Source organism: Gadus morhua, chromosome 5 (assembly GCF_902167405.1).
Source record: "Gadus morhua chromosome 5, gadMor3.0, whole genome shotgun sequence".
Classification (NCBI taxonomy): domain Eukaryota; kingdom Metazoa; phylum Chordata; class Actinopteri; order Gadiformes; family Gadidae; genus Gadus; species Gadus morhua.
Genome location: NC_044052.1, coordinates 15,941,872 through 15,962,972, shown reverse-complemented (window position 1 = coordinate 15,962,972; position 21,101 = coordinate 15,941,872). Strand labels below are relative to the sequence as shown.

The following is a 21,101-nucleotide window of genomic DNA, read 5'->3' as shown; positions in this document are numbered from 1 at the left end:
CTGCAGCCCTGGCCGATAATTACCATCCCTCTCTGGGGGAAACCCAGTCAATGACAGGCAAAAGAGACGGCCATTTTGTGTCTGCTGCTGTGCCCTGACTGGCGCTGGTCCGCAGCCCTTGGCCTAATCTTGCCCCTCAGCCCCGCTGGCTAATGTGTTTTCAATTTCTGACAATACCCCATATACCCATGGTCTTAATCAACAACAGTGTGTAAGGTAACCTTAGCCACCACGGTGAGGGCTGGCTGGCCCAGCCAGGTCGTCTGCTACCAAACCTGCCCTGCAAAGGGAAACGTAATTTTTGCGTGCATTTGAGTGTGCACGTTTTGTTTATAAGTGAGGTCAGAGGATATGGGCATTTGATATGCACGACTGTGGACCTTGTCTTGGCGATCTTTTGGACACAATCATATTGAAGATAAACATGCCGTCTTACACCCAAACACACACACACGCTTGGATAAGATAGAGAGTTTGACATTATACTGTTGGTGACTTTGCGAGCTAGAGTCAAATCATACGTAGCATCAACATTCCAACATGTGTGTGTGTGTGTAAATAAAATATTATAATTCCACATATAATGTTTACATTTTTCGTGCATTCGAAAGTTTTTAAGTGAGTTATTGCAAGGGAAACTAGAGGACATCTCCAACAATACTTGTAATAATATACATTTCGAGCTTACATTTGAATTAAATATCAAACATTTCCTTAAATTCTTGCCATGTTAAATTTTATATTTGTCACCCCAAAAACGTCCTTCTGTAATTGTGAACATGTTGGTGGGGGGATTTTTTTCACTGCATGTGTCAGAGAAGGTTGAAGGAGAAGTAATATTCCACGTTCCCATTAATGAAGGCTGAATCAATAACAGGTCATGGGAAAAGCAGGTGTGAATGTTTGTTGTCTGGAGCTCCCCACCCCAAGCATCTACACATGGAACCCAGCCCCCCCCCACCCCAAAAAAAACCCAGCATGCCTCTAATGTCTCCCTGGGAGAAAGGGGGCCTGGCTTTCGTCCAAGTCAGCACCTTTGGAAGTGCAGTCACGTTACCACCACTAAATCAGCATGTCAGCGCCCAGGCGCTCTGAACCTCCGCACCCAGACCCTGTTGCTCACGGCTACACCGCACACCTAATGAATCGCTGCCCCCAACCGCCGCACCCCCCCCCCCCCCCCCCCCCAAAAATAACAAAAAAAAGTGGGAAGTAAAGCCAATGGGCAGCAAAAACCTTTAACAAAACCAAGTAGAGGGAAGTAAACGAAAGAGCGAAGATGAAAAAGAAGGAGAGAAGCAACACTGTTTGACCACTGAAACATTTTGTGTGCTGTGATCGTCATTAGTATCATCCATTAGAGGCCCTACTGCTCCGAAAAAACGACTGTAACCAGAGAGAGGAAGGATTTATTTTGCAGAATCTTCTAGTTTTAAAGCATGCAACCTTCATTAACTAGACTACCCTTAAACCCCCACACAGTCCCTGATGTTTCGAAAGGGAGGCCGGACATTGGACGATGGACACAGACACACGGCCATAGAAAGTGTTGTGCTTACTCTGCCGTTTGTTTACATTCCTGAGGGGTAATTTTAGCCCCCCCAGTGGGAGTGGGGAAGGTTGGGGCTGGGGGGGGGGCAACGTTTCGTAGAATCTTGTCAGAGGCCGACTGCTCGCCCGACGCAGTGGCGGCACCTGGATGTGTGGGTGGTAAGCCCCCCTCCTCAACCCCCCCTGGTCCCCTGCCACACACATATACACAAACACAACATTCATATACAAACACAGCACACGCACACACACACACAAACACTCTAGGGTTGGGGAGGATCAGATTAAAATGATTAATGTTGATCGTTCGTCACCTGAATGACAATTAGCATTTGTATCTCTTCATATTGAGACACATGGTCTTAATGACAGGAATGGATTTGTACATATACACTCCACTAGATACATACACTCTAGAATACACACCATATATCTTACCAACTATTAATTTAAACAAAAGTGTCACTGGTTTGGAAGCGTTATATTAATGCTGCACCAGTGGTACACTGAACGTCTGAATTCCAAAACTAAGACACCAAGACCAAAGCCAAGCTAAGCCAAAGACTACCAGTATTAGGGAAACACTCAGCATGTGGCCATTAGCACTGAAGCACACAGGATATCCCCTGTGTTTACACTGATGATCTGGGGTGAAAATCTGATTTCATTGTAGTTTTAAAAATTTGCTACAAAAACAAAACAAGGATCCCCTGTTTAAAATGGACCAAGGGGCTTCTGTGTTAGGTTGGCTGTTTTATCAGTTCCAGCCTGGAGTCCCCTCACACGGCCACACACACAGTATCAATTTCTGACCGTAGACAGGAAATGACAGATAGAAAGGGAGAAACGCAGAGCGAGAGAGAGCGAGAGAGAGTGAGGGAGAAAGAGAGAGAGACTGAAGGGCTCAGAGCTCAGTGACGGGACCCAGCGAAACTAATTAGGCAAGGGATCAGGGCTAGAAGTTAAATACTGGGCTACATGTAATGAAAGAGGCAGAGTGGGGGACATCTAGGGGTCAGGCCCACACCAAACAGTGGTCCTCGGGCAATCTGGTATTGATTTTCACTCGTTGGGGGATGAAGGTGGACCTGGGTGGGGGGAGGGGAGCGGGGGGGAGCCTAGGAGGCAAGCCAGCGGTGGGGGCCAGCGACTAATGGTCTCGCAAGTTGTCAACTTGACAGTTTAACCCCCTATTGGAGCAGAAAACAACAAACAAAAGGATCTGCTTGCCTCACAGCGGTGATCCGCTAGTGAGATGACACTGCAAAGCCCCCCGCCGGCGATGCCACCTCCATCTCAACCATCTCCCACCACCACCACCACCACCAGCGGCGATGGAGAGCAGGGAAGAGGTCACTATCTGGGAGAGAAAAATGCAGCCGCACAGTTCACTAAGCCCCTGAAGACAGGGCCGTGTTCCTAGCCAAAACTGAGCTCACGCACAGACACACACACACACACACACACACACACACACACACACACACACACACACACACACACACACACACACACACACACACACACACACACACCTTCTTATGAGTGATTACCCAAAATCAATAACTGCAAATCAGTAAATTTAAATTCTTGCCACTCTGTGGGGCTTAAAAGGGTTTGCAGAAGAGCGATGGCCTGACAAGACAAAACTACAAATGGCTTTTCTTAATGGTTATTTTCATAAATGAAAGCCGCAACAATGAGTCATTAGAATATGCACCACATCTGCCTATTTATTCGCATTAATAACACCATTTAAGACAGCGTGTCGATTGCGATACGCCCTCTTCTTATTAAACTCTCACTCATTACTAATTGGTCCTCAGCACTCTCCCAGGTCATCGGGTTGGACCATCGCTGGGATAATAGAATGGGTGATCAGCCCATGTCAACGAAAGACACACAGATGTCCAAGTGCACCAGCGTCGCCACTCCTGTCACTCACTCGGTGAAGGCCGTCACCCTGAGCGCCTCCTCTCTCATGTCCCTAAACACTCCAAAAACCCTCCATTCACGATCCCCTTCAAACAGGCCTCGACACTGTCAGACGGTCAAAGGGGACTCCATTAGCCCGGCCTAGCCAACAGAGCAACACACCGACCCAAACACTAAAAAACAATCAAAGGCACACACAGGCTTACAAAACAAACACACACACACACACACACACACGATTACGAGCACACAAATACACAGTTACAAGCACACACACACACACAAACCCAAACACATTACATACATGTATGTAATCAACAAACAACAGGATGTTGATAACATCCTTTTGTATGACTTGCATGTTTACACAAGTCATGCAAACACACACACACAAAACATACTCGTACATAAAGTGGCTCACAGTAAACCGAGCACACACATAAGCTGGCTCACAAACCAAATCCCACACACACACACACACACACAAATAGCCACGCAAAGTCCCGACAAACACACACACACACACACACACACACACACACACACACACACACACACACACACGGACCCAGACGGGACACCCACAAGGCTGTCCATGTCAAATTAGAGTGGCCCCAATTGTCCCCATTACAGCTGGGGAAGGCACCATCATGACGGATGCTACGGGGCCGGCTCACGTGTCAGGAGTTGTCAGACAGACGGGGGAGTCTGGACACACACGGCTGACAGGTCATCTTAATGCCTTCAATTAGCCCAATTAGGCCTGTCATAAACAATTCGATAAGTGCTCAACCAACAAAAACAGATAGACGCACGCGCAGGCAAAGGCTGCATAGGGCTCTCACACACACACACAGACGAAAGAGCCTGGGAGGCATTAATGAGAAGCGTAATGGGTATATCAGTGATGGCACGGATGACTTGTCTTTGGTGTCTAGGCCAGGATGCGTCCCTCTCCGACCATGCACTGTGCTCAGCTGTGCACTCTTGGCTGTTACCTGGTCAGTTCAAATTGTACTATCTCCTTTCATTAGCGTGCCGCGGCCTGAGAATCTGAAGGGTCGTGACAACATTCATTTAAGACGAGGGAAAGCAGATTGCCAGAAGCAGGTGCTATAAAGGAGATAAAACAAAAGAACTGCCTGTGAAATTCAGAGTGTGTATGTTTGTGTGTGTGTCTTCGCGATGAGTGTGTGTGTGTGCAAATCTATGAGTGTGTCTATGAGCATACGTATCTGTGCGTGCGTCCATATGTGTTTGTGTGTGTCCATGTGTGTGCGTCCAAATGTGTGCGTGCGTGTGCGTGTGTGTGTGCATGTGTGTAAGTGAGGTTTTGCTCTGGTCTTCACATTCAGTTATTCTCCTCGCTGGGGTAAATGGATAATGACACAAAGAAAAAAAGTGTGTGTGTCGGTGTGTGTGTGTGTGTGTGTGTGTGTGTGTGTGTGTGTGTGTGTGTGTGTGTGTGTGTGTGTGTGTGTGTGTGGGGGGGGGGGGGGGGGGGGGGGTAGGGTTGATCAAGAATTTCCCTTCATGTCCATGCTCTCTCTCTCCCCCATGCTTTTGGTGGATTGACAAAAGCAGTGGCGAAATCTAAATATTGTTTCTAGCATGACTAAACAGGCCAACACCTCTCTGGGTGCAGGACATGGGATTGTGAGACATTGTTTGAGTTGCTCTCTGCTTTGTGCTATCTTATCGTGGTACAACGGCAACGCCCGCCACCGCAGCCCCGTGCTTTTGTTCCTAAGACCGTGTTTTAATTCACGTATTTGCACTTCATATCCACCCTTCACTCATGATGTCCGGGGCACGTTTTGGGAAATGCGACGAGCCCTTGTAATTCAAAACCGTTGATTTTTTCAGTGTGTGCAAAGGACTACAAACGGTGTGGCCTCAACGTGTACACAAATGCACCCAAACACATGCAAACGCACAGACCACGTGAGCACATGCACGCACGTTTAACCAAGGCCCAAGCAATGACCAATATTTGAACAATAATTCTTTCCATCACCACAGCCTTGACCATATGCACCATGCAAATCCTCCAAAACCTCCCCCAAAATAATTGTCTGGATCAGGCAAACACATCGACACTACTGAAAAGGTAATAAGTACTGTACTCCAGGAATATTACGCTGAGCAACGGCAGGGGACAAGGACGATACCCTGAGGCTTCAGGGTTAAAGAGGCACGGGAAGAGTCTAAACATAAGCGTGCACTATGGAGAAACAGGTGTTCGTGGTCATCCAGTCCAACATCATCGGCAACATCTGTGATCGACCTCCATCGCCTTGACTCTCATTTCAACCGACGTCTGTAACGTGGCCATTCGAAAGGACAAAAAAAGGAAAGACTGAAAGAAACGAAGAAAAAATTGTAAAAAAGGAGGAAAAGACGTGACTGAGAAGTTGTAATAGGAAATTGCTTTTGGCAACTATTTGTTCAAGCACCAGAGTTTTTTTTTCTTTGTGCCAACCCCAGCGAGCCCCCCCAATTGGAAAACAGGGCAGGTCCCTCTAATGAGTAATCTATTTCAAAGCAGTCGTGCCTGGGCATGACAGTTTACTGAGAGGCTTGAAGAACTGGTAATTACCAGTGTTACGGGGCAATTAATGCATATTACACTGCGCCACTCATGGCGGCGACTGTCAGCTCCCCAATAAAAATGAGCACTCTTCAGCTAAAGGGTGACATTAATTGGGTCCTTAATGACTATGCAGAGGAACCAAGCCAAATACGAACAAAACAGGGGAGTGACTCTGACTCCAGGAGAGGGCTGGAAATTGGACTAAAAATGAGATTAATTGCTGTTTAGAGGAAAAAAAGAAGGAAAAGATTGTGGCGAGGGGGTAGGGGGGGGGGGGGGGGTAGGGAGAGGTTGGAATTATAGGGTGCAGAGTGCAAGCGCTGCCCATCGACATGACAATTCAATTCATTATTTTATGTTTTTTTCTACCTTAAGGAAAGGAGACAGACGTGCTGACAATTCTGAAGGCGGATCGGTGGGGTTTGAGTGGAGGGATGTGGTGTGCGAGGCGTTTTATGTTTTTTTCTTTTGTGAAGGCGCCCACATATCTAGCCTCTATATGCAATACATATAAATATATGTGTAATCTAATATAATATTGTCCTGCAAAAACATTTTATAGATGTGGGGAATTTCAAAGAGATGATATGATTATACTTTTTCCTTGTATTAAACAAAAAATACAAATAAAACCTTATTTAGTAGGCAAAGTATTTATAAATTCCTCCCCATTTCCGCCAAAACTCATAGCCCATGGGATGTTTGTAATGGTCATAAAAACCATTTAGCAAGCCTTTCATCAAAAGTACATCTGCCAAATTGCAAGTCTACCGCCCCCGGAACCGCTTGTTTAGAAGTAAGTTCGGGATGCAGCAACCGCATGAAGTAATTCAGATTAATGTTAGTGAATCTAAGCACGTCCTCAATTCACACTCCACCTGAATAAGCAAGCCCGGCAAATCATAAAAATATATCTGCATGCAAAACATGCCAGCATTTGCATACATTTTTGAGTTTGGATTTCCCCGCTGCTTAAATATGCAGTTAGATATAGTCCGGCGCTGCCTATTGCGCTGTCACGCTGCACACTCATACTGTCATTGGTCCTGATAGAACTCACCCGCTTCAAAGGGGCTTTGCAACGTAGAGGAGAATGAGCAAATATTTGAATTGCAAAAACACATCATCTTGCGAGTGCGGTGTGTGTGGTGTGTGTGTGTTTGGGGGGGGGGGCATTTTGAGACAACTTTCAGAGTTGTCTTGAATTTTCCCTCTCTCTCTCAGTCACAGATCTACACAACTAAACCACACCAAGCTCACACTCTACGTGCAGTTGGGAATGGGGGGGAGACGGGTTTGAGCGGGGGGAATTGCAGCGTATTTCTATCTTAAGCACACTCTCCGTTAATTTAACAAATCCAAATTTGTGTAATGGGATGTGACACATTTTAGAGGGAATGAGGAAAAAAAACCAAAAAAAACTATAATTTAAGTAGAGAACCATAAATAATGATTTTAACTACCCTTGAATTTAACATTGAAAAAAATAAATAATCCCACCACACAAATTCAGGTTCTCAAACGACCTGACAGGGGATTGCTTACAAGCTGTGGGGGAAATTGCTTACGTTTCCCTGTGAAAGGAATGAGTAGCACCACCAGGCTCGCTGGGTCAGTAATATGAATGGGACGGCATTGTGTAGGGGGGGGAAATACTTTTCAGTGAGCACGCTGCAAAGAAATCCCATAAACAACATTTAAATACAATCATTACGGCTAAAACTTCCAAGACAGTTCGAGGCTACTACAGAGGGTTTAGGTAAGGCTGCTATGAATAGTAGTCATCTTGTGCCTTACATGACAAATCTATGTTATGAGACATTTGAACCTAGGATATTATTCTAGATTGGAAACCCAGACAAGTAATACATTTGAGTGCTTAGACAACCTAGAGAGGTATAAGGCATCAAATGAACTGCAGGATAAAGGATGGTTTCACTGCGCAATGACCTCCGTAGACTCTTTTGCCCCTAAATCCATGACCTCTGTCGCAGGACTCTTTCCCCTAAACCAATGCTTGTGATAAGGGGGCCGTGCACCTACACGCCACCTCACCTTGGTATGTCCAACAGCAGATCCTATCTGTGGCGGGAGGAAACGTGTAATAACTTAAGACAAGCTACGAGAAAACCACTAACCCCACATTGTCAAACACAATTTACGATGTATACACACCATCCAACCTCCCAGCGCGCCCCCACTGTGTTGCTGTTAAAACTGTGATCATGAGAACGAAAAGAGCGATATGGCAAAGTTAGAGACTTGGAGGGAGCGCTTTTCACAGATTCCTTTTTTAATAAAGATTTTGGGTACGAGAGATGGTCGGAAATGTGTATAACTATTCTCCCTGCCAAAACACTGGTTTTGTGTGGAAATATACACTGACAGAACCATGCAGCAGCGCCCTCCATGTCGGCGCTGTCGGGTCTGTTCGGGACAGTGATGAACGCCGAACGGGGTTGAAGGTTGAAGTTGAGAGGAGGGCCGACAGGAAGGAGAAGAGAAAACATTCTGTGAAGATTACAGCGTTGAGTGTGCTGAGATCCTATGGTACTTTTTCCATTTGCAAGTGCGTCTGTAAGTGAGAATGAGAGAGGGAGCGAGGGGAACATAGAGGGAGGGAGAGAGCAAGAGAGTATAAATTCCCAGGCAGTGGCATCAAGATGGGGAAGGAAGACTAAACATGACATCAAACGTTGCAATTAGCTGACCCCCTTTTTTTTTGGTTTCTCCCGGAGTCGATGCTTTGAAAAGTACTGATTCTAAAACCCTGATTAAAATAGGTTTGCTCTCTCATTCCAAATGACATTTGACAAGGTTAGTAATATTTCAACTAACTGAAAAAACATTCCCGTGGCCATGATGGGTTTTTTTCCATCGCTTTCCAGGGGCCGCAGGTAACCTTGCAGCGAGTTTCCCATGAACTCAAAGCCGAGATCTGAAAACATAAACGGCCAGGGAAAAAAAGTAGAAGAGACAGCCGAGAAAGAAAATAAGGAAGAGTGGTTTAAGGTTTAATGCGCGAAAAGCTAAATGCTTGGCTTTCGTCATTCTGAGAATGTATTCTCCATTCTAAATCAACCACAACGATTACCGGAAAAAAATAACAGAACCAGTAGTCTTTACAGTAACCATGGTCTACGTGCCCAGATGGGACTCACGAGAGAGATGACTGTCAGCAGGTTAAGAGATTGAATGTCTGAAAATGTTAAGCACCCCTTCCTCACCAAATCAGAAGAGGTGCAATCAATTTGCTCACCATTGAAAATGTAATCAAGAACAATTTTTTAAACTTCAAAGAATTGGATTCTAATTCAACAGCGGGAACGAGGTAGGAACAGCATCACAGCAGTGGTATAAGGTGGTTTTATTGATATTTTATACCGTAATAGATCAATACATTTGAAACTTTGATAATAAAGTTCTGATCCGTTGAGTGATGTCAACACTAAATTCAGATTAACAACAGCTCAACCGAGGAAGACAAGCCAAAGAGAAATGTACAATTTAAGTAACTTTTTTTTCCATAGAACTGCAATCTTGACAACAAGGGAGATAAGTCACTAACAGTGTAGCAGTGATGAGAAGTTGCTTCAGGGAATCAAAAAAACAGACGGGGGCCCAACTCGTGTCTAAAGTTAATGGTTTTCAAATCCATTCAAGTCAGAGGAGAAGAGAATGTGAAGTGTCGGGTCGGACGGCGAGCCAGTCCAGAGCTGGGTTGCAGCTGCGCTGGAATTGAAGTGGCACTTTATATCAGAGGCCTCTCACCAGACAACTCTATTCTGCCCTCCGTGACACACCGAGACCCATAATAACACAATACGATTGGTCATTTGCAAAAACACTTAGCTGTCATTGGAGAGATGTATACTGGGTTTAACACAGAGGGATCAGGGGCTTGAACGTACCACCGACAAGAGATATCCCTCAAAATGAGTAATCTATTGCCCTGACATATCCATGGCTGCCATTCAAACAAGGAGAGGCCCAACTCGCCAATGTCTGGGCAGAGTTTATGTGATAAAAAGGAAAAAATAAATGTCTGCCCGTTATCTTGAATCAGCCCAGAGGAAAGGATGAAGCAATGTCCGTTTCAACTACGATGAAGAAACCTTACATTACTGGTAGACACGGCTGGAATATAGATTACACTGTCTCTCTTAACCCCTTAAGATCTTGTAATAAAGGTTAACCTGTGGTGCTTATTTCACGATGCAGTTTGATGTTCAGACTTTATTATTAGTCAGTAAGTACGCCATTTATCAGCGAAATATTTTTAAAAGGCTTTATTTTCTTTAAAGAAAAAAGGTCAACATCCATGTCAGTTTGGAGGAAAGAAAAAAAAAACTTGGTTGACCCAAAATATCTTGTACATTGACTCCTGGAGTTGATGAGGCAAATCAGAAGGTCAACGTGTGGACACGGGCTCCTCATATGTCTGTGATTACACACTCCCACGGTGGGACAGGCGGGCTAGGAGATGTTTAAGCTATCAGGCAATCAGACCGCAGAGAGACGTGAAACTGAAACCAGAGGCAGGAGAGGAGAGGGCCGCGTGGAACCTAAATGCGAACGTTTTCCTTTTTTTTACGAAGCTCTTAGGATGTTGAGAAAAAAAGAAAGATTTAAATGTAATACGTGTATCCCTTCCTTCAGGCTTTTTTTGTGGCAGCGACATATTGTGGCATAAAATAGTAACGTAAAGTAATATCTACCGGGAAAAACAAAAACAACCAACATACAAAAATCAATGTTTACCTAGGGTTTCAACTTTGACTCGTGGTACATCCATCAAAGTGACAGGTATTGGGCACAGAAACAAGTCCTACAAGCTGATGCAAATAGCTGACATAGTTTCAGCATCATTTATCTGTCTCGGGTAAGTTAACAGGAGGACAAAAACAACTTTATAAGAATAAATATAAAATCTAAAGAAAATATGTAATGTAAAGATACTGGGGGATAAAGACTGAAGATACTGGGGGATAAAGATACTGGGGGATAAAGATGTAATGTAAAGATACTGGGGGATAAAGGGGATAAATGATGCTGAAATGATAGTTTCAGCATAATTTATCTGTCTAGGGTAAGTTAACAGGAGGACAAAAACAACTTTATAAGAATAAATATAAAATCTAAAGAAAAGATGTAATGTAAAGATACTGGGGGATAAAGACTGTTTTTCGATATTCATCGAAAAACAAAAAACATAGATTCAATAAATATCCCCCTTACCCCCCCTTAAATATGCAATTATAAATTGAGTGCTATATTATCTGCTGGTAATGGTAATAAGCATGACAGTTAAGAGTGGGAATGGAGCTCAAAAAATAAAAGTCTATATAACTGGGTAATTACATAAATTATAATCATTTAAGAAATCTAAGAAGACAGTGGTTAAACCATATAATAAACTGCACTGTATAATCATGCGTATATTTAAGCAATCTCTGCCGGGTATTTTTCACCCGTCAACTGTATTTATTATTTCTTTATCTTCAACAACCCACAGAATTGAAGTAGGTTATTTTCGAACTTAAAATGATTTCTTACAGTAAACAAAAAAGGGAGTTTGAAGTTGTGTTTTTTATGTTTGAAACATAAAAAGCAAATAACCATTGAACAGGAAAAATGGGACAAGGTTATGTGAGGGACAGCAGACCTATAAAAAGAAACCATCCGCCTTGGTTATCTATAAGGAACTACTTATCACTTGCACCCAGTGCCACACTGTGACTGATGGGCCTCCCCGGGCCCAGAGGTACCACCACACTATCTTGCACACGCAGAGCTGCTCTTTAAACACAAGGGCAACAAATATGAAGCATTGTTTCCCTTCTGGACCATGGGCAGAAATTATTTTTTATTTGCTGTATTTGCTCTAAATTAAAAAAAACAAAAAACAAACATGAAATGCTTTGCCTACTCTCTCGGAACAAATTGCATGAAAAAAAAAAGAAATAAACAATTCCAACAAAGTTAAATAGCTAAACATTTTATTAGATGAATACAAAGACACATATAGATAGGTTATCCACCAGCACAGAAACAGGGACTAGAAGTCATTTTCAAAAAGCTGTTAGGCACATGCTATGTCATCAAGCCAACCAGAACTAATACATGCTTTCTTTCGATCATTTGAACTGAGCAGATCAAAAAACCTCTGCTCTAAATATCTCCATACCCCTAAATGCTTTTCTTTAAACCAAATGTCACGACCATGGGGTTTCAGATGTGAACAAAAGACCACTCCGATTTAATTGGGTAAATTCAGCCATGAAAACATCGGTTGACATAGAGCATGAAACCCATTTTGGCATTTCATAAACTGAGTGTATCTCAAATGCCTTAATCATTTGTGTGGTAACTTATATCAACCATGATATGCCAAGATTGCTTTTCTCTATAGAGACTTTAATATTCTCTTTGGCCTTTAGTTGCAATGGCTTTGGTCGACATGCAAGGAAAAAACACTCTTTGCAACTTATAAGATCCACCCCTGTAATTACCTCCCTATCTCCGCCCATCTCTCTTTGTGAGTTGCTATAGATGTGGACGTGTCCGACAGCAATATGTCCGCACGTGCAGGCCTGTGTGTGATGTACAGCAAGCATCCTGCACACTGTGTGCAATCCATTTGTCATAAGGCTCATCTCTGTGTCAGGAAAATAAGCACAGCGTGTCTCATTTCGTGGTTGTGTACAGCGTGAACACGAGGCCTGAATGTCTTTGGGGGTTTTAAGGGGACGGAGCATACTCAAAAACCATTTGGGCAGCCATCAACCCTCTGCTTTTAGATTCACTTTTACAGAGCTCCATTCTAATCCAGACCCACTTATGTGCGCCTCCAGACAAGATCTCACCAAGATGACAAACGTTGCCGACTTCTTCCGGACTAAAACCCGGAAGGTCAACTTAGAAGGAAAGAGACATGGAGTGGAAACGAAGAGTAGAGTATGAAGGAACAGAATCACACGTATGACGACAATCATTGTGAAGGCCGAGACAGATTGTTGCAAAGTTAAAACTCAAAAGAAAAGGCATAATCTTAAGGAACCTCAACCCCCTCGCTAGCCAGGGTGCAAATATCCGCCTGCTCCTCGCCTGTTCACGCAAAACCGTGGCCGTGTCAAAGCATGTTCTCAGGCTCAATGTTTAATGGCAAATTTGGATAATGCACAGAACACTACCCTACTCAAATAAATGGTTGACACGGGGGCTTAGCTACCACTAAATCCCCCAGGCCGCCAGGAGACCTGAAGTGTGCGGATTACATCCCAGACGTGTTAAACAATGCGCCCCGCAACCCCCCAAAACGCGCATCCTTAAGACCATGAAATCCTCCAAGCATCAGCGTCGACTTGTCATTCGCCGTTAGTATTTGAAACCGCGTCGCCGGAGGAGGGGGGGGGGGGGGGGGGGGGGGGGGTATTGGTACACCTCTGTGCTCAGCTGTGGCCCGAGAAGTAACACTGGTGAAGCCCCCCACCCCCTCAGATGAACATCCATTGTGTACAACCACTTTTCTAGCTGAGACATATTCTGCAGGAGGATGTCAGTACAAAGGAAACAATAAAAGAGGTCACGTTCCTGCACAGCATGGGGTTACCATAACATTAGAAATGGGGAGGAGGGGTTTGTCACTGGAACTGAAACCGGCTCAAGAGTTGCTATAAAAACAATGCCAAGCCACTAAGCCATAGGGAAAAATGTTGCGCTATTAAGTTGAATGGTAAAGGTGTATTAAAATGTCTTTAACGTCACAGTTTGGGATGAATACCATTGGTAAAAAATAGTTGGCTTCTAGGTCAAGTTAGCTTTACTGGTATAGCTCTTTATCACATTTACGATTATGACCAGCTCACATTCAGCTTATTTAGACGCCACCCCTTAACCCCTATAACCACAAAGGGCTTCAAGGGATGCTTTGTCACCTCACCTCTCAATATGTATGCCACACCTCAGACAGCAATGCAAGGAGGATGATGTAGCCAAGCACAGAATCACACTAACCGTCTCAAAGTCACAGTGCCATTCTCAGGGACAACATTGTAATGTCCAGCCGGATCGGATCAGTAGTCCTTGTGTGCAGGCGTACAGGGAATCAAATTAATGTGGAAGTCATTCTCAACGGTCTAAAAAAAGGGTTTTCTAGAACCTCGCCAATCTACTTGCTGAGCCCTGACTGTAGAAACACCACTACTGCTGCAGAGTTCAATATGTTTTTTTTGTGTGGAATGGGTAGTTGGAACAAAGGCGACAGTATATTGATGTCTGGCCATCGAACACTACTCTAGGATATAGGCCTTATCAGGTGCACTTCATAAATCATTACTCTATTAATTAGGCATTTTTGGCTTTGCCACTTTACAAAGTTCAACAAAAATGATGGACATATCCATTAAAAAGGAATACATTATGCAACATCTTGTATTGCCATTTTTAATTTGATGTCAAAGCAATCAGATTGTGCCAGATGAGGCTAAAACCACAGTATCTTAAGGTTTCCGATGTAATATCTACAATATACAGTAACAAAAATTGGAAAAAGTTCCTTGCAGAGTTCAAGATTTCTGATTGCAGCTGTGTCAACTAATTTAAACCATTGCATAAATCAGTCTTTTATCTGTTCATTAGCAAATGTGTCAGCACGTAGATTATCAATGTTGTAAAAACCCTGCTTTGAGTCTCAAGAATAATGACTTCCACATTAATTGGGTTTCCTGTACATACGCACACAGACATACGCTATCAGACCTAAATATCTGATTCAAAAAGCAGTATGCTCCTCTGGACTTTTGGGTAAACTTCCTGTTAATTATCAAAGGAAATGAAATTTGACATTGCACACAAGGATTTTACATGTGGAGAACAAAGGATCAAGGGAAACCCACAACAATAGACCACGAGTCCCTGTCAACACATTTCCGACTGGTCAAGCCAGATGATGTATAATGACAATCCCAAAAGTCTTGACCCCAAATCTCACACGAGACGGAGAAATGAGCCATACTGTCCCATTATATTGCCATAAATCATTTTTCCTGGCTGCATGACAGCTTTTTATCAGATCTAACCTTTTCAAGCCTCCATTAGGTGCGCTAACATTTTCAACTCTGACACATTTGCAGTTTACGAATCTCACAGCTGATTAACTTTGAGAAGCAGCCAGTGTGTAAACACACTCATTTCCACAAAAGGTTGTCTGAAGGCTTTGGTTGGAAGGAACAGGGGGAGGGGGTGGTGGTGGAGTCAGGCCCGAATCTAATTATCTAGGTTTTCATTATGCTTTGCTTTTTATTATTATTAGAACATACTTATATTTTGAAACATCTCTATATGCATTGTATCACAAGAGAAACGATCTTTGAAATACAGTAAGTCATTTTTAATCCATTCCTTGTGATTGGAGACTGAGGTTTTTAATAATAATCTGACAAAATACCAGTAAAACCTGAATCTTTTCTCGTCATTGTATCGGCTAGAGAAGGGATATTCACTGTTAGCTAGTCAGGGAATGCTGTCAACATTGAAAAAAAGCAATCACATTATTTAATACCGTGTTGGATGATTATGAAGATAATTAAAAACCTATTGAAAGGAAAACATTGGGATTTTTCAACATGGACCCTATTTCAGATAATTTGGGGTTGAATGAAAGAATGTGGGCAACAATTTGTGGGATATGGTCCAGTATTAAGCGTGAACACTGCTTCCGTAATTAATGAAAATGGGCTGCTATGTAATCCTTTGGGGCAATTAAGTTCATCGTACGTCCTCTTAAAGTTCTTGAATTAGATTCAGAACAGATTATAGTATATCATTACGTGATTAGTATATCAAGCGTCAGAGTATTTAGAAAGGCGCTATAAAAACTGATCAATTATTATTATTATTATGGAATGGATCCCTACAGAGAAATCAAACTTGTTTCTTTACCTTTCACCTGATCACTGTTTGTTATTGTGTCCAACCGAGTCTCGCTCAATGAGAAGTCTCGTGAGAGTTTAGTTTTTGCAGGAAAGCGTAAGGATATGCAGAAAAGGTAGTTTAGTGTTGTCTTAGAGATTCGGGTGACCAAGTGTTGCGGTCTTAATTACAATAAGGGAATATCCTGCAACAAAGCAACACGAGAATTTCAGCGGTAGACTCCTCGAGCATTATTTGGTTGGACACAAATACGTTTTATTTCCCTGTAGGGATCCTTTCCATAATTATGGAATATAATCTGAGCCTGTCAGTGGCAAAAACAAGCACTTTTAGAGGAGGTACATTGACGTACCTCCTCGTGCTTCAAAGAATATTGCCTGGATTAGTCCCTTTTGACCCAAAGTGATCAGGAAATAGGGATCAGGTTTAAAGTAAAAGTTTTCCTTTAAGTCTTTGTACAACATTTTCTTTAGTAATGGTGATTTTATTTAAGAACTAAACTATCTTCATGTGCATATTAACAGCAAGGCAAAGAGGCAGACATCACCAAAAATGCAATCTGCAGACTGCAAACCGGAGGCAGAACATTGGCCAGGGGGTTGTACAATACTTTGTTGTTTTGCCTTGCTCTGCTTGTATGTCATCCAATTCCTCAGTTGTTATTTCAGCCATTTAACACGTGGTCTAATGAACTGATATAACATCATCCCCCATAAACTACCCATGGAGCAATGACATCAGTAGCATGAAGCAGTGACTATCATCGACTCTAATATTTGAACAAACAGCATAGTTTAGAGACAAATCACCAAAACTATTCAGCACGTCGGTGAGCCTTATATACACTATGAGCTCAGCCATACCGTGATTAGATAAATAGGCGGTTGGCGGTTACACAAGAGAGTTATGGCAGCACCTTTGCCAACCATAATTGATTTAAATACGCTACGATGAGGGGGAGGCAAGCCGAGGTGCGCCTCACGCCAGGGTCCATATTTCATTACATGCTGTGTTTAACCTTACCCACTTCTCCGTAGAACACACTGGAGGCTCATTATGTGTTTAATATCCACCAGCAGGTGAATAATTTTTATGCAACTCTGATAGTTGGGCGAGATGGATAACTCAATTATCCCGACATCCGTCAGAGCACAGGGGCCGAGCAGCTCTGGAACGCCACCAGCCCCAAGATTGATGGCTGGAAGACACCAGTGGTGGCCGCCTCTCCATCTCATCCAGGCACTGGGCCTGAACGCATGGTTTGGTGCAGCAAAATACCCTTTTCTTTTTTTAACACTCCCATTCTTTCCACCCTTTTTACCCCTGTCATTCCCCCCCCCATCCCCGCTTCCTCCAGAGCCTAGGTGAAGCGTCATTACCCTTCACTCCATTGAAGAGGTTTGTTATGAGGTTAGTGTGTTGGCCAGATTATTGTTTGGATGAATACCGTTGGTGAGGGGCTTTGGAATCAAAATTAGTTATGTCGGCTTGTTTTTTTCCCCTCTCTCTTTCCTTGTTTCTTTCCAGATAAAACATTTCACCAGTGGTCACTTTTTGCATTGCTCGCGGGCAAAACTGAGAATAATTAACTCAAGCTACGGGGTATAACAGCGCCTCAGAGTTCTGAGGGAAGGAGCAGAAATCCATGAAAAATAAGCAAATCACTGGAAATGTCAATCAGGGGCCAGGAGAGTAATTACAAAAGCAGTGATGTCACTTCAAGGTCAGAGCCGAGAGGGGGAAACCAAAAGGGGTCTGCAGTGGAATCTGTCTTTAAAGAATGGTGAACAAACACAAGCACCGGGAACCCGTCTCCTGACATGATAGCGCTAACGAGAAGCGAACGGAGGATGATGTCAACCATCCAATCACTCTCTTTCTCTCTCCATTTTTGTTCATACATTTCTGACTACAAATGAGGCAACGACCCCATACATACACGCGCACGCATACACACACACACACACACACAGTCGCGCACGCATATACCCACACACAGTCGCACACACATACGCCCACACACATACGCGTGCACACACACACACACACACATACGCGCGCACACACACACACACACCATCACTGTGGCTCAGAATATACAACGCATCAAGCCTAACAATAATAGAAAGCGGGTACATTTTGAAATGTCAGCAGTAAATGTCAATTAAAAAACACAACAGTGCTGGAAAAGGTGGAGTCTGAAGGGACTGACATTTTTTCGTTCTTTTTTTTGACATGCCAGCGTTTATCTGACCAGGCCATTTATTGACATGACGTGAATCTACGTTGTCAGTTCCTTAACACACTTTGACAAGGCCGCCCGAGCGAATATCAATTAGAGCTACCCCAGGGCGTCTTAGGTTCAGTGCAAGCTTTATCCCAATCAGCCAGTCACTTAGGTTCCAGATTTCCTGATATAATCTAAGGTCAGCCTTGACCGCATGAGAACACTGATAGACAAATGGCACTTCCCAAATCCAATGCAAGAAAAAATACGCTTGAAAATACCTTTTGGAGAAAAAAAATACGCTTTTTCTTCACTTTATGTGCATATTATTGTATATTTCTATTCATATGTAGCCATATTTGATGGAGAGAGAGGTCTTCTGGAGCATTATTAAGGTTCCTAATTGTCTAAGGATGTTCCGTTGTCCATTCCAAGCATTTGTTGCAGACACATTTTAATAAACTTAGTTATTCAAAGAACTTAAGATTGAACATGTGTTTTCAGATACAAAGTTCTGTATAAACCTCATCTCTCTCTGCTTTCAATTTGAACTCCACAAAATTGTGTTTTACTTTGATAATGCCTGCGAAGGTCATGAGCTAATTTAAAAGAGCTGTTTGTTTGTCTAGAAAAATAGTTAGAACTAGTTAACATTGAGCCACCTTTCACTGTCTCAGTTTATGAATATCACAAACAATTCTGACAGTAATGGCTTGAGCCCCAACATTTGCAATTTCCAAAGTATATTACAAATATATGTTTGCCTAGATAAGTATTTTAGAAAATAAGGCTTAATGATGAATTAATAAATCACTAAATTCAAACCCCACAAGTTTAGTGTTAGTAAAGTATTTCTAGGAAGCTACATTGATTTGATAGTTGGTCTATCGTGAATCATGAAGCCCTTGGATTGTTATCCATCTCACAAATAAATTACTGCGCAATGTTTATCTGATATTCACATAAATTGATGTACTAAAATGTCAAATAGATGGTTAATGAACTATTACCAAAGGTTACGGTTTATAGTGAATCAGGAAATTACATATTTTTTCGATTTGGATTATCAATTGTGTCTTTATCTCTACTGTGGTTGCTAGACATCTAGACTACAATGCTGACATGCCAACATCGAGGCTCAGAACACGGGAGATTGAGACAGAGACAGACGGACGAAAGGTGAGGACAAAGAGATTAAAAATGAGAGGAATGAAGGGTAGAGATAGCGAGAGAGAAAAAGGCAGATGGAGAGAGAGAGAGGACAGCCTGCCTCCTCATAGCTACAGTAGCCCCTCCAAGTCGCTCTGCTCTGCTAGGCTGTGCCTGCTATCAGGACTCACAGGCAGGGGTGTGGAACCTTCTGGCACCCCAGAGCCATGTCACAACGTGTCAGCCGGCCGCCACAGCTGATGGGAGGGGTGGGGGGGAGGAGAGGGGTTGGGGGGGGGGGGGGGGTTGTGGGTGTCGGGGTGGCAGCAAGGCCGGTGGAGGCAGTGGGGGTGACCTTTCAGCTTGCGTCTGTCTGGAAGTCCCGGTCAAGGCTGAGCAAGAGAGCGAGGGATGGAGAAGCCACGCGTGAACGCACTTCTCCCCCCGCTTCCCCACCCCCCCCTCCCCCCTTCTCTCTATTTTGACCCCCCCCCCCCCCGCAACCAAAATTGCCCTGTGTTGTGGTCCCCGGCACACATAAACGTAAGGAAATATTTCTGAATAATAGTGAAACTTGCAGTGTAAGGTCTTCTACAGCAGTGGTTCCCAACCTTTGACTTCTGGTGTACTACTGATTTGTCATCAAGACCTTTCACGGACCACCACGTATGCAAACTGTAGATCGATTAATAGATTAATACACCTCAGTGCCAGTGCCCCCTTAATACAGATTTATTTTCTTTATCTTTTTAACTGCAAAAAAATGGCATGGCCAGTGGAAAATAGTGGAAAGAGAAAGTCAGCAAAGACATTAATGCTGTGTTTATTTAGTACAAATCAACCATAAACATGATTGGAAAACATGATTGAAATCATAATGCATTCAATCATGCAATTAGGGAAGATCTGTTATGTAATCTAGTAAATATCGAAAGAGCTGAAATAATGCTCCAATAATGATATTAATACTGCACATGTCTTCAGGTGTGCAGTGCTTCTTTATGCCCAGTGTAGTATGCAAATTGTGGTATTTTTTTATGACAAACGCTATGAAAATATTTAAGTTGATATTATAAAAAATATCAATTTAAACAGACTTTTTTAAAATGTAAAACGCGGCATGGATGTAAACAGTATGACAAATATATTGGGTAGGTATACAGAACATGGGTAAAAGGACTGGGTATTGTGGGTATTATTCATTACAATCTGTTTGAGTACTTCCAAACTATTGTGACCATGGCACTTTAGGCTTCACAATTTAAACATTGGCTCATGTGCATGTTTGACCTACACCAGAGTACATACTCTGGTGTAGGTCAAACGTGCACACGATCACATACATGTACGCGCAAGGCAGTTCCTGTGCAAACGTTGTGATCAACAGATGCAAGGAATTAATCACCCATTTCCTCTCTTTCCTTTCAAAAACAGTTTGTATGTGTTCTGGGAAACAAAAAACACTTGCAAGCGCACACACACACACACACACACACACACACACACACACACACACACACACACACACACACACACACACACACACACACACACACACACACACACACAGTGTTTGTGAGGAGCTCTGGCTAGACCGTTATGGACTGTACAGGGGCTAAACTGTAATCTTACAGTGTACAGGAACAAGCAGTAGTGGAGTGATGTGGAAGTGGAAATCTGGTGGGTTAGTGTGCGGTTTAACGTGGTGGAAGT

The 21,101-nt window shown here is 43.1% G+C and overlaps 1 protein-coding gene across 1 annotated transcript in view; it reads right to left on the bottom strand.

Moving 5' to 3' along the window:
• Positions 1-21,101, bottom strand: part of cdin1 (CDAN1 interacting nuclease 1) — a 57,599-nt gene that overhangs the window by 9,162 nt on the left and 27,336 nt on the right. The gene's annotated exons all lie outside the window — the stretch shown is intronic.